Source organism: Pinus tabuliformis, chromosome 6 (assembly GCF_031772625.1).
Source record: "Pinus tabuliformis cultivar Carrire ecotype Pingquan chromosome 6, CPIR1, whole genome shotgun sequence".
Taxonomy (NCBI): Eukaryota; Viridiplantae; Streptophyta; class Pinopsida; order Pinales; family Pinaceae; genus Pinus; species Pinus tabuliformis.
Window position 1 is genome coordinate 269,025,779 of NC_142292.1, and position 12,967 is coordinate 269,038,745.

Here is a 12,967-nt window from a genome sequence, read left to right on the forward strand (position 1 = left end):
TTTTCAAGGGATTCCATCTTCTCATTGGCCATACCTTGAGCTCTGGTTTCTACCATACACAGATCTGGTCATCATTGTGAAAACGTTTGGGACTACCCGAAAATTGAAGCTGACAAGTGAATGGTACCACCTCGCTCAACCCGTCATCCTGATTCTTATGGGCTAAGTCTCTCATAAGCATCCCAGGAAAGTTAATCCTACCTAATGTCCTACAAGAATCACCCCAAGGTATAGGAGCCACAAGCCTCCCTACAAAAATGGTCAGATCTGTCTGTGAAACCTGCAACTGCAGAGTGTGACTAAGAATGCGGCAGTGATCGAACCCCCACTGCTAGATCTGAATGGTATTACAGTGGATCTGACTGTTGCAACGACGCAGAACCAAATCTGCTAGATATGATCTAGTAAAGAAGATGATGGGAAATCTTCAGAGAGACAAGGGAATTATGGTCTCAAGGAGTGTCAAGTGCTACAGATCACAATATAAATAAGGGTCCAACAGTAGTACTTAGCACAATCTTTCAGGGCACTAACTAAGGAGGATCAACCATACCCTTAGCCGTACTACCTGACTACCCTATCATACGCACAAATAATCTCCCCGAGTGCTATTCTCAGTGTACTGTAGTAGCAAGATGGCTGACAGTTTATCTACGGTGAGGTTTCAGGTGAGCCTAGGGGGCTTCTGATATACCCAAAGGGTACGTGGAAGAAAGTCCGTGCATGGTTCTATCTAATACGCTACCACTCGAAGGGGTACCCATAGGGGTTACAAGGGAATCCAACAAGCATGACCACATCTTGTATTTCCTACATGCATGCCTCCCCAAATCTGTAGGTTTATGTGCTCAATGACAGATCCCGTGGTTTAAAGATGTCGGAACATGTCTCTAGCCAAAAAAAATCTGCTACAAATGGAGATACCATCGGCCCTAGAAAGTGCTCTCATACCACTTGTTATGCTCTTGACCTGTGAGATGTTGGAAATAATATTGAGAGGGGGGGTGAATCAGTATTATCAATTTAACAATTTTACATTTCAATACACAAATTTATATACGCTACTTAATGAAACTTGTGTATATACACAACTGTGTTTAGAGCAACCAACATATATCTTTCAAACTTATAATTTGGTTAGTTGATCCTTAATCTGTGTATCAAAACCATATAAACAGTAACCAGGTTCAATAAACAAAACAAGCAATCACACACATGAACACAAGATATAAGGTGGAAACCTAATGTGGGTGAAAACCACCTACTGCAATCATCTCTATCTTTCATTAATAAGAAACTTCTTTTTACAAATTTTGTACTGGTGCAGTCTTATACTTGTACGCAGGCTTCTACCTACAGAAGGCTACAACCTTCTCTCATTCTCCAGCTTCTCTTGGAAGGGAGCTACAACCCCCTAGCTCTTGTACTAGCTGATGTGTATACTAGTACGTAGGTGCTGACTTACAGAAGGCTACAACCTTCTCTTTTCTTCCAAGGATCACATTTCATAAATTTTCATACTGGATCCATCAATAACATCAATCAAACATCAAATATACTTGCATCAATCAATCTCCTTTTCACCAACCAAAACTGAATCAAATAATCACTTTTCTGAATGATATAACCAAAACACAGTAACAGTAACCAAAACCCAATGGAGAACCCAGAACACTCCAACAGCAAGCAGAAGTATCTAAAACATATTTTATGAGACGTATGCTACTTCAATGTGTCAAACCTGCATCATACGCTGTTATCTGAAGGCAGACTTGCGTATACAGTATTTTGAAATGACGAACCAATGTGTACATGTGCCTTTGCTATACTGAACTTGCATACAAATCTGTAAAAGATGATTTAACCTTTACAACTATTCAGACATCAGTTATACCAAGATCATCAGATTTACAGATTACGACATGTGTCAATTATAAAAGGTCAAAACCACACAAAGATACTTCTCTTCAAGCCTAAAGATCTTGACCCATCAATAGAACTTATCCTTCTTCAAGCACTCAGGTTCCTCCTTGATTTACATCCAGCTATGCACCATAACCCAATGACCAGTATTCTAGATCTTGCTCTTCATTAGATATTCACTGCTTCAGTGTGTTTGGCTAATGATCTCCTCCTCCTTTTATAGTCTTAGGCCTTACTCAATACCATGGTCCAAAACCACTTAGAACCAATACCTTGGACCAAATACCTGGTGTCAACATGTCGGACAAGATACCTTGGACCAATACCATGGATCACAATACCAGGGACCAAATACCTCAGACCAAAACCAAGTTCTCCAACATGTACATACCTTTCCTTGCATGAAAGTGCGTGTATACACATACGCACCTTTTGGTTGGTGAACCCGCGTGTATACGCAGCTTGGTCAAGGGGCACCTATGTATACCTCTTTTTCCTTCATTCTGTGATCATGAACTTTGATCTGTCATCTGAGTGAGTTTCCATCAAGGACAACACCTGTGTCAGAGCGCCAATCTTGTGTCATAATGCCAACAATCTCCCCCTTTGGACTTGATGGAAACCCCAAGTCATTCTCCCCCTTTGTCATCAAGGGCAAAGGGTTATGCTCCCCCTGAGTACATGCTAAATTCTCGATATGCTGAAGTGTGCTATTCATGCTCCCCCTGACTGTAAGCAAGGTCTACAAAAATAAGTTCTACAAGAAGAACATGACTCTATACATCATAAATGACCTTCCTATCACCAAAGACACATACATACATCCATCTCCCAACCAAGTGGGGATATACCAATAGTTTATACATGATACAACAAGAACATTACATCATCCATCCCTAGCATAGTGGGTAAACAAAATAGGTCGTTACATGACCTTGATAACATCTAATACAAGACTATGATAGTCATAAACAACTATCATTAGCAGAATCTGTCAATCACCATCCAGACCAGCATCCATGATCTCCCTCTGCACCTAAAACAAAAACAACTGTGAAGTTGTACCAAGTTCTTCTAAGATAATGCCAACAATGCATTATTAGAAATATATGCTCCCCTTGAACCTGTGCCAGATGATCACTATCAAACCCATATCAGACTCTTTTCATCCTGAGTCTGGCCCACTGATTTCTTCAAACCAACATATACACGATTGCATTCATAGAAACTGGCATATGTATGCGGATGCGCTTCATGAAACTCACGTAAAACCACTGTTCTCTAAAACAGATAAGTATCAACAGCAATATGATGCATCAAATACTCCCAGCTTCCGTCTGAGGTATTCAAATGTCTCTCTAGGTAGTGGTTTGGTGAATATATTAGCATCCTGTTCCTTGGAGGGAACATACTCCAATTTGACCTTTTCTTCAAGCACTTGTTCTCGGAGAAAATGATATTTGATAGGTATGTGCTTGGTCTTGGAATGCATGACTGGATTCTTTGAAATACTGATTGCACTTGTATTATCAAATAGAATGGAGATGGGTGGAGTACATGTGATTTGAATGTCTTGCAATGTTTGCATCATCCTAAGGAGTTGTGTGCAAGAGGATGCAACAGTCACATATTCTGCTTCAGCTGTAGATAATGCAATTGAACTTTGTTTCTTGTTGAATCAAGACACTAATCTGGAGCCCATATAGAATGCACCACCAATAGTACTTTTTCTGTCATCCATGCTTCCTACCCAATCTGCATCTGTATATGCATGAAGTGTAATATCTGTATCTCTAGGATACCATAAACAAAAGCTTTGTGTTCCTTGAAGATATTTGAAAATCCTTTTGACTGCCTGAAGGTGTGCTTCCTTTGGATTTTCTTGGAATCTTCCAACAATTCCCACTGCATGCATGATGTCTAGTCAGGTACCTGTTAGATAGAGCAAACTACCAATCATGGATTTGTAGGTTGGTTGATGTATTGCTATTGATTCATCATTTGCGCTAAGGCTGCATCCTATTACCAAAGGGGTACATACTAGTTTAGAATCTTCCATGCCATATTTCTTCAAGATCTGCTTCAGGTACTTGGTTTGTGATAGAAAAATACCATCTTTATTTTTTTTAACTTGTAAACCAAGAAAATATGTGAGTTCACCAAGCAGGGACATTTCAAATTCTTTCTACATTACCAAAGCAAAGTTTTGACTCATGGCTTCTTCATTGCTACCAAAAATGATATCACCAACATACACAACAAGTATTAGTAATTTATCATTGTCAATTTTTATATATGGATTGCTATCAACTGATCCTTTTGAAAAATCTTGTTGATGAAGGTATTTGTCAATATGATAATACCAGGCCCTTTGTTGGGTAGCGAAAGCCCCGCGGAATGAGTATGGGGCGCGAAGCTAGGAATTTTGGGTAATATTAGGGTAAAAGACTCCGTGGAAAGTGCAGAGTGCAAGCTATAGGAGGTTGAGTCAAAAGTTAGTCCGCACAAAAATATTGTAAAGAAATAGTAATAGAGTTGACCCGTGGTGGGATCGCGGGCCAAGGGAAAGTATAAATAGAGCAAGGCTCTATGAGGGAAAAGGCAGTTCAGTTTTGAATTTTTTATTCTATGATGTAATGGGTGAATAGTTTAAGAGCAGTTGTAAGTCCAAGTCGAGGGAGTAGAGTAGGAGGTAGAGGCTCTGCAGCTGTGTGCGCAGAGGCCTGGAAAGTCCACTGCGTGTGCGCAGACCCCTGCAGCTGAGTGCACAGGGTGGATCTAGATGTATTGTTGAAAATTGATTATAAAGATAAGTTTCTTCTGAATTCTGTGTTGATTGCAACTGTACTCTTTTATGATAAATGAACTATTATGATTTCTACATTTGTTATGGTTGACTTTATGTGAACTGGATTAATCTTGATGCACAAAGTAATCAAAAGTAATAAATGTTTTCTTAAAGACCGTTTTAACTAGATCAAACCAGTAATAAGTGATTCCATCTGTAATAAGTGCGATATGGGTATTTCAATCTGCATGGATCTGGCATAGTGCGAGGCTACAGAATAGTGCGCGAGACCCAAATTACATCCAAGACATCCCTAGGGTGTGGAACCCTAGTTCCAACACCCTCCCCTACTACCTCGGGTGAGACCTCAGTCCGCGCTTCACGGCTATTGCCAAAAGGGCTGGTAGCTACAGGATTTGTTTGGCTAAATAATTCTTCTGAACCTGGGTCAAGCCCATATTAGCCAACAAATGGTTCCATTGCTGGTATCGGGATTTGCCTAAGGGGTGTCTAATGTGGGAACACTAGAATCCTACAAAGAAAGAGCTCAAAGATTGGTGGGATTTGAAGCTTCATGAGTTTGTGGTTCAGGAAAACAGGAACTCGCAGATATCAGAGGAATAGTGTTTGGATCACTATATCCTCACAGACATACATGAGATCTTCTTTGTAACATTATCGATAGAATTGTATGAGTGGATCGAAAATTTAGCTGATAGCGTGGGAAGGTGTAGATTAGACCAGCCAATAGTGTGGACCCCAGAATTGGTGCGTAGAGTAGAAGCCACTGAAGACAAACTCATGCACGTGGTCGATCACTGGGTAGATCGAATCATTGGAGGATTTATCACTGAATTTGCAATAGATACCATTGTAAGCTATGGCGAAGCAGAAAGACAATTTTTCCATGGACTGCGGGTTTGATACATCAAGTCATTAAACACTTGGATTAAGATGCTATTGTGAGAAAAACAGATTATGCACATACATTAATGTCTGGGGTAACACGGAATGGAAGAGGTTACCAAGGAATGGGAGTAGGGAACAATCCTTTGATTTCTATCTCGCTAGAAAGAAAGGAAGATCTCGCTAGGTTCTCACCCAGAAGTGCAATCTAGTTGATTATAGAACTCCTCCCACTGATACCACCTCCATCTATGCCACCACCCCCATCACCCACATCGCGTCCGCCCACACCACCTCTTCCACCACCTCCTAGAACAAGGATGGCAACCGCAATCAAGTTACCGATATTTCAAGGTATAGGGAATGAAGATCCAAGCTAGTTCTAGTTTGTGATAAACTCCGTATGGGACGCGCAAGGTATAACGGATGAAAACATAAAAAAGGCTACACTGGTCAGTGCACTCCAGGACCGCGCACTGACATGGTACATAAAACACTCAACCAAACATCCGAATGAAGGACTAGCAGCTATATAGGATGCACTTAATAAGGAGTTTGGCCAACCAAATTCTGAGAACCAATCAATCATTGGGTTCAAGGAAATAGCAATGCTGCCTAGTGAAACCCTGTGGGATCTAGACCAAAGATTAAAGAGTACTATTCGCGAAGCTAATATGACGTTGATCGATGGATAGAATTGTGCATGATTTGTGGCATAACACCCCATCTAAGGATGGCTCTGTCACAACAGAATATCTCAACCTAGGCCGAGGCACTAGAGACAACTAGGAGGTTATACGTGACCCTGATTTTGGGCCTAGGGTTGGGAGTTCAGAAACTCCACACGCAACTTCAGAACTTAAGTTTGGAAGTACAAAGCTTGAAGCAAGGAAGAATGCCTTGATCAGGGGTACAACTGGAGGCACAATGTATTAAATGTAAAAGCCACACACACGACAAAGACCATTGCCCGGTCTTCGCGAACTATCTGGCAAGAGGAGGCCTGATGCCATTAAAAGTGGATGTCCAGACATGAAAAAATGCCACTCCTATGCTCTAGTGTGTGATTTTCCAGGTGGGAGGGAAACATGCAACAAATAACTGCCATCTATTACAAAGTATACCCAGACCTCACAATAGTTATATTGTAATTTTTGTTGATCAGTAGGACGCGACGAGCGAACATGTCGAAGCTACGACTTAATGATGGAATGGGCCCTAGCCTACAGGGTACAGGCTGAAACACGGGGAGGATTTCAGGAACGAGGTCAGGGAAGAGGATGGGGACCTGATCGAGGTCATGGATAGATAACTTGTTATAATTGTGGTGAACAAGGACACTGTGCTAGCGAGTGCACTAACCCAACGAGGATCTCATGTCCTTATTACGAACAATTTGATCATGAATTGGTAGATTGTCCAACCTTGCTTGCCCAATTAAACGCGAAATGGGTTCTTCAACCTCCACCAACCCAGAATGTCCAGATGATGTGTGCGGAACCCCACGAAGAGGAAACCAGTATAAACATGGTGCGAAGGAACGACACAACGGAAGGAGGGAACACAGGAGGGGAGCGAGGCGACCCGCCTATGGGGAACCGTACTGTTGAACTAAAGCAAGGAAGGATGGGGCCAAATGAAGATCCACTGAGCTTTACGAAAGCCACTACCTCAGGTGAGAAGGACCAAATGGAAGCAAAAATGGACCCCTACACGATCACCTCCTTTCTTGATGCATGCATGAAATTGCTACGGAATCAGAAGGTTGTCCAAGGGATATAGGAGTTGATTACCAAGAGCACCAAGTTCAGCAAACCCCAGGTGGTTTAGAGGATAGGATGACATGCTCTACACACTGGATGAGAAATGAGAATGATGGTGCAAATAGGAGACTATGAGATGGATGAAGTCATCTTGGATCTAGGTTTAGATGTAAATATACTACCTAAGCAAACTTGGGAGCGTATAGGCAAGCTCGTATTGCAATGGTCCCTGATTCAACTACAGATGGCTAACCAACAAAAAATCTTACCAATGGGCCGATTGCAAGGGATGACAGTGGATATTGATGGTGTAACGACCCAAACCAATTTCGAAGTCATCGAGCTTATCGATGATAGTAATCCTTACCCTGCTTTGCTCGGGATTGATTGGGCCATCGACATGATAGGAATCATCAATTTGAAAAGGCACACGATGACTTTCAAAAAGAAGTCACTTCGCATAGTAGTTCCACTGGACCCAATAGAAGGGGAGTGCTACACAGAACCCATCCGCGATGAGGAAAATAATGATGAACTGGATTGCATTTATCAGATAATGGCACAGAACCCTGGTCAGATGCATTATAATGACAATAGAAGAACCTCATGGGAACGTGAGAGTATTTGCACTATTGATTCTGAGGAGGAGACAGAGTGCTGGCAAAATTAATTGCAGGGAGTTACAACACTCAACTGTAATAGGGTGACTCAATCGGCATGATGTGAAGAAAGACACCACCCAAAAGAGCAAGATGTGACCATTGAAGACCAGCTCACATGTGTAGTACAGGAATTTCCCAATGAATCGGTAGACCGGGCGCATGCACTAATAGAAGGATCGGGGAAGCTCAGATCCACGAGAAAGTTTCAAATCCGAATTGGAAGATATGCACAACGGTTAAGTTGGCACAAAACAGTAGCACGAAGAATACGGGTGTATGGCGGATGACCGATGCTTCAAACAAACCAGAGTGGACCACAGGATCATCAGGCTAGAGGGAACCTTCCCCATACGACCCAATCAACCACTATAGGCATAGCTTCTCCCAAAAGAGACGACGTTTGCGGCACGGTTCAGAAATTATGCGCTGCCATTCGACATGCAAAACGATGACTTGATGAGCTGGAATAAACTGAGGCCTGAATCCATGACCACAGTATGAAGTTGGACAAATCCATCGAGAAACTTCAATTAGAAGTAGTTGCTCTAGATGACGAAAAGGAATAGCTCAAGGAAACAAACATGGTTAGCTCTCTTACCTTGATACAGCTGCACCAAAAGCCACAGGGGCACGCACACCATAATTTCATGATAGAAGTAGGAGGACATCTAGGATGCTCATGACCCGGGTCAGTGAGAAACTGAGGGACCTGCTAGAAGGGTTCACCCTTCTGACTACCCATCGAGGGTTTAGTCCTAGCATCACAAGCAGTTGGAAGAGGGTGCACGACTATAAAATACGTTGTTTTACAATGGCGCGATATGACCACCGGCCCCCTGCAGAAACCGCATCTGCGACCTTGGGGATTCATTGCTGCAAAGGAAATATGGAAAGTGATCATTAAAGATACTGATCATGGTATGATGGCGCATTTAAAGCACCTTGAAGCAAGTGGCGGGCCATTAAGGCAAAAGCATAACCGTCCAAATCGCATTTATGAGCTATCAGAACAACAAGCCACCAATTTTTTGGTTCAATCAATATATAAATAGTGTAAAGGTCACACCACCACGTCATACTGTTTGGCAAGAAAATCGGCCCATATTACCTATGTCATGAGCAATGAGGAAGTTGAAAACAGTCTGTGGTTTCTGGAATTGCCACAACAATACAAGGATGCCATCTTGAAAGCTCAAAGGCCTACCGCCGATAGTCCACAGCCAGAGTCATTGCAGGAAGCAGAAAACTCTAAATACCACTGAATGCTAAGGACCAAGAAGAAACCTCCACTCCCAGAATCAGTTCGGCGGTCGCCACGACACCTGCATGTTGGCAAGTCTACAATGGAGGAAAAAGGTAAAGCTGCTATCATCGATAGCGAGGAAGAAACAGAAGAGTCTCCCATGACGATCGAAGAGGACATCCCTGAGGAAGACCCTATATAGCCAGTGCGATGACCCAAGTATATGCCTCTAAGCAAGGGGACGAACAAGGTACCCAAAAGCCTGGACAAATTCAGCAGTATAATCACTACCCCCTCTCTCCTGAAAGATGTCCCAATAGAAAATTCGATGGTTGGTCGTGTTGCCACAATGAAATTCGATGATTGTGACCTTGCAGATCGAACAAAATTTCCCCATCTAGCAACAGATGCCCTAGTGGACCACATGATAGAAGGCATGGTGACCACTCTACATCTACTCTACAGCCAAAGGAGTGGCTGCGAAAGGTGGACGAAGCCAGATTACTTTGTCTCCTGGCAATTCCGCACTTTCTCCAGCCCCCTATTACTATGTTAGTCATCAAGCAGTTGCTCTGTCTAGTGCACGAAGATACACTATGGGTCGGTAAAACCTTCTATATCATAGCAGAACTTGTTCACTAGGTATCACATCTACCCTGTGCTAGACTGAACCCTCGGGAAATTACAGCCGAAAGTAATGATGTAGGAATGATAGAATGACTAAAGAAGGCATATAAGCTCGCCAAGGGAACGCGAGGGTACATCATTCACAGTATCTCCGACAACACAATGCGGGTGGCCGCTTAGTTGCTGGCAGGAAAAGTAATGAGGCAATGTCGGAGCTCTAAGGTCTCCACCATAGTTATCATGCTAGCTGAAGAATATGCTATTGGTGAACGATTCAATTGGTCACAGTTACTTTGTGAAGAATTTTTAGCTAATTGTCGCGAAGTCCAGGAAGAAGGCAAGCTGTTCTATTATGCATGGCTGCTACTGTCCCTCATGCTGGTCACTACTGAGTTGCTGGAAGACAGCTAGTTTCCTGTTTGAACCCCAGAATGGCCAGAAGCCATGCATTATGCGTACCTCTGGGTGACCAAGGACGCACGCAGAATTCAGGGTATTAAGATCTTTTGGGTATTAATGGACATGACTGTGCGTTAGTGGATCAATGCGTTACCATGCCTAACAAATGAAGTTTATGAAAGTATGAAGCAAATTGCAGAATCCAAAGCAGATATGCATCACATCTACATCCCGGCATGGAAGGACCCAACCCAGACATGGACCCCTCTCCGGTTCATTGTCGCTAATGACGTTGCTCACAAGATTGTCAAGGCTTGGCTCGTAGCTTGGCGAGGACCCACGGCAGTGGAATGAGACAAGGCCGCTACTCAGAAGAAAAAAGAGGTAGCCAAGCATGCCTTAGAACAAAAGAGGAATGAACAGTATGCTGCAGAGGTTAAGGCAGCGTGAGAGGTGAAACTCGCAGCAATGGGAAAACCAGTACCAAATGCACAGACATCCGCAACGGACAAAGACACTCAAAAGGAAATCACTCAGTGGCTGCAACGGATATGCCATCCACTACTATGGGTACTGCACTAAAGCACTCAGCCACACTAGAGTGACCAGAGGCACGAAAGAAAGCAAAAGAATTTAAGACCGATAGTGAAGTTACCACCCTAATGGAGGGCAATTAAAATGACAACGAAAACATCATTCGCGAAGCTACTCGGGAGGTAGTCGATGAGGCTATGTCACAGCAACACATTGTGTTGGGGGAGCTCCAGACACAGTTACTTGAATTGGGATCAAGAATTGCGCAGGTAGGGCCTAGCGTTTCTATAGAAGCCTCCGGTATGACAGCTACAGAACCATTGCTTAGAGCCCAAGTTGCTCAGTCTACTCTGATCCTAGCTGGTGCGTTGGTCACCAACCAATCGGAAGACTGAGTAATACTAGAACGACTTACTGCAGTGGGACTGAACGTGGTGGCACTCCCACGCAATAGTTTGCAACAACTTCACGACAACACCACAATTGAACTTCGCGCAAGGGCCAGCTGTGCTGACCAGATACTCCAAGAGCAGAGAATTAATATTGAACAGCTACGGCTCCAACGCGATGAAGCAGTCACCCAAAGACAGCAGATCGAAAAGGTAGTAGTGGATGCCTGTTTGAGTGCTCAGGCGATAAATATTACAGGGGACTTGGCTGTTGAAGCACAGATTCGTACGTTGGCTACAGAGTTTCGAAGGACCAAGGAAGAGGCCGCACGGCTGCAGCTCGAACTCAGTGCGCAGATCGTAGAATTGAAATTGTAGGTCCCACCACCAACACCTCTAGAGGTAGTAGTACAACACCAAAACATTATTGATATGGGGCGCATGATGCTTGCACGGTCACTCGAAGAATGTATCGAGTTGCTAACTTAGTCGATTGATATGCTCACTGTTCTTTAGGAAGATCCCACACTCCGTAGGTTGGAAGCAGAGGTCTGGGAACTTCAGCATACTTATGATCAGCTCCAAGGAACTACACAGATCTTTCCCATCCCGCAACGGTTGGCTAAGATGAGGGAGGTGTAGGACATGAAAATCCAAGCAGAAGCCGTGAGACAAAAGGAAGCCATGGTGAAAGCTCGTATCCAGCCATGGTTGGATGAGGCATTTGCAGTTTCAACCACCATAGAGCATAAGGTAGCACACATGAAGGTTGAATGTGCTAGGATGGAGATAGCCGAGATAGGGGCAGAAATATTGGTACCACAGGTGGAACGGATGCAACGCATGACGGAAGGATTTGCTACTAGTACCAGCAATGCACACAAGTTGATGACTAATCTCTGTGCAAAGATGGACACATCAGCTCAGTGACTCGAGATGAGTCACGATGATTATGTTGGGGGACTGTTGGGTAGCGAAAGCCCCGCGGAATGAGTATGGGGCCCGAAGCCTGGAATTTTGGGTAATATTAGGGTAAAAGACTCTGCGGAAAGCGTGGAGCACAAGCTATAGGAGGTTGAGTCAAAGGGTAGTCTGCCTGAAAATATTGTAAAGAAATAGTAATAGAGTCGGCCCGTGGTGGGATCGCGGGCCAAGGGAAAGTATAAATAGAGTGAGGCTCTATGAGGGAAAGGCAGTTCAGTTTTTGATTTTTGTTTCTATGATGTAATGGGTGAATAGTCTAAGAGAAGTTGTAAGTCCGAGTCGAGGGAGTAGAGTAGGAGGTAGAGGCTTTGCATCTATGTGTACAGAGGCCTGGAAAGTCCGCAACTGTGTACGTGGACCCCTGCAGCTGAGTGCACAGGGTGGATCTAGATGTATTGTTGAAAATTGATAATAAAGATAAGTTTCTTTTGAATTTTGTGTTGATCATTGCAACTGTACTCTTTTATCATAAATGAACTATTATGATTTCTGCATTTGCTACAGTTGAATTTATGTGAATTGGATTAATCTTGATGCACGAAGTAATCAAAAGTAATAAATGTTTGCTTAAAGATCATTTAAACTAGATCAAACCAGTAATAAGTGGTTCCATATGTAATAAGTGCGATAAGGGTATTCCGATCTACGCAGATCTGGCATAGCACGAGGCTGTAGAAAAGCATGCGAGCCCCAAACCACATCCAAGAAATCCCTAGGGTGTGGAAACCTAGTTCTAGCACCCTCCCTTG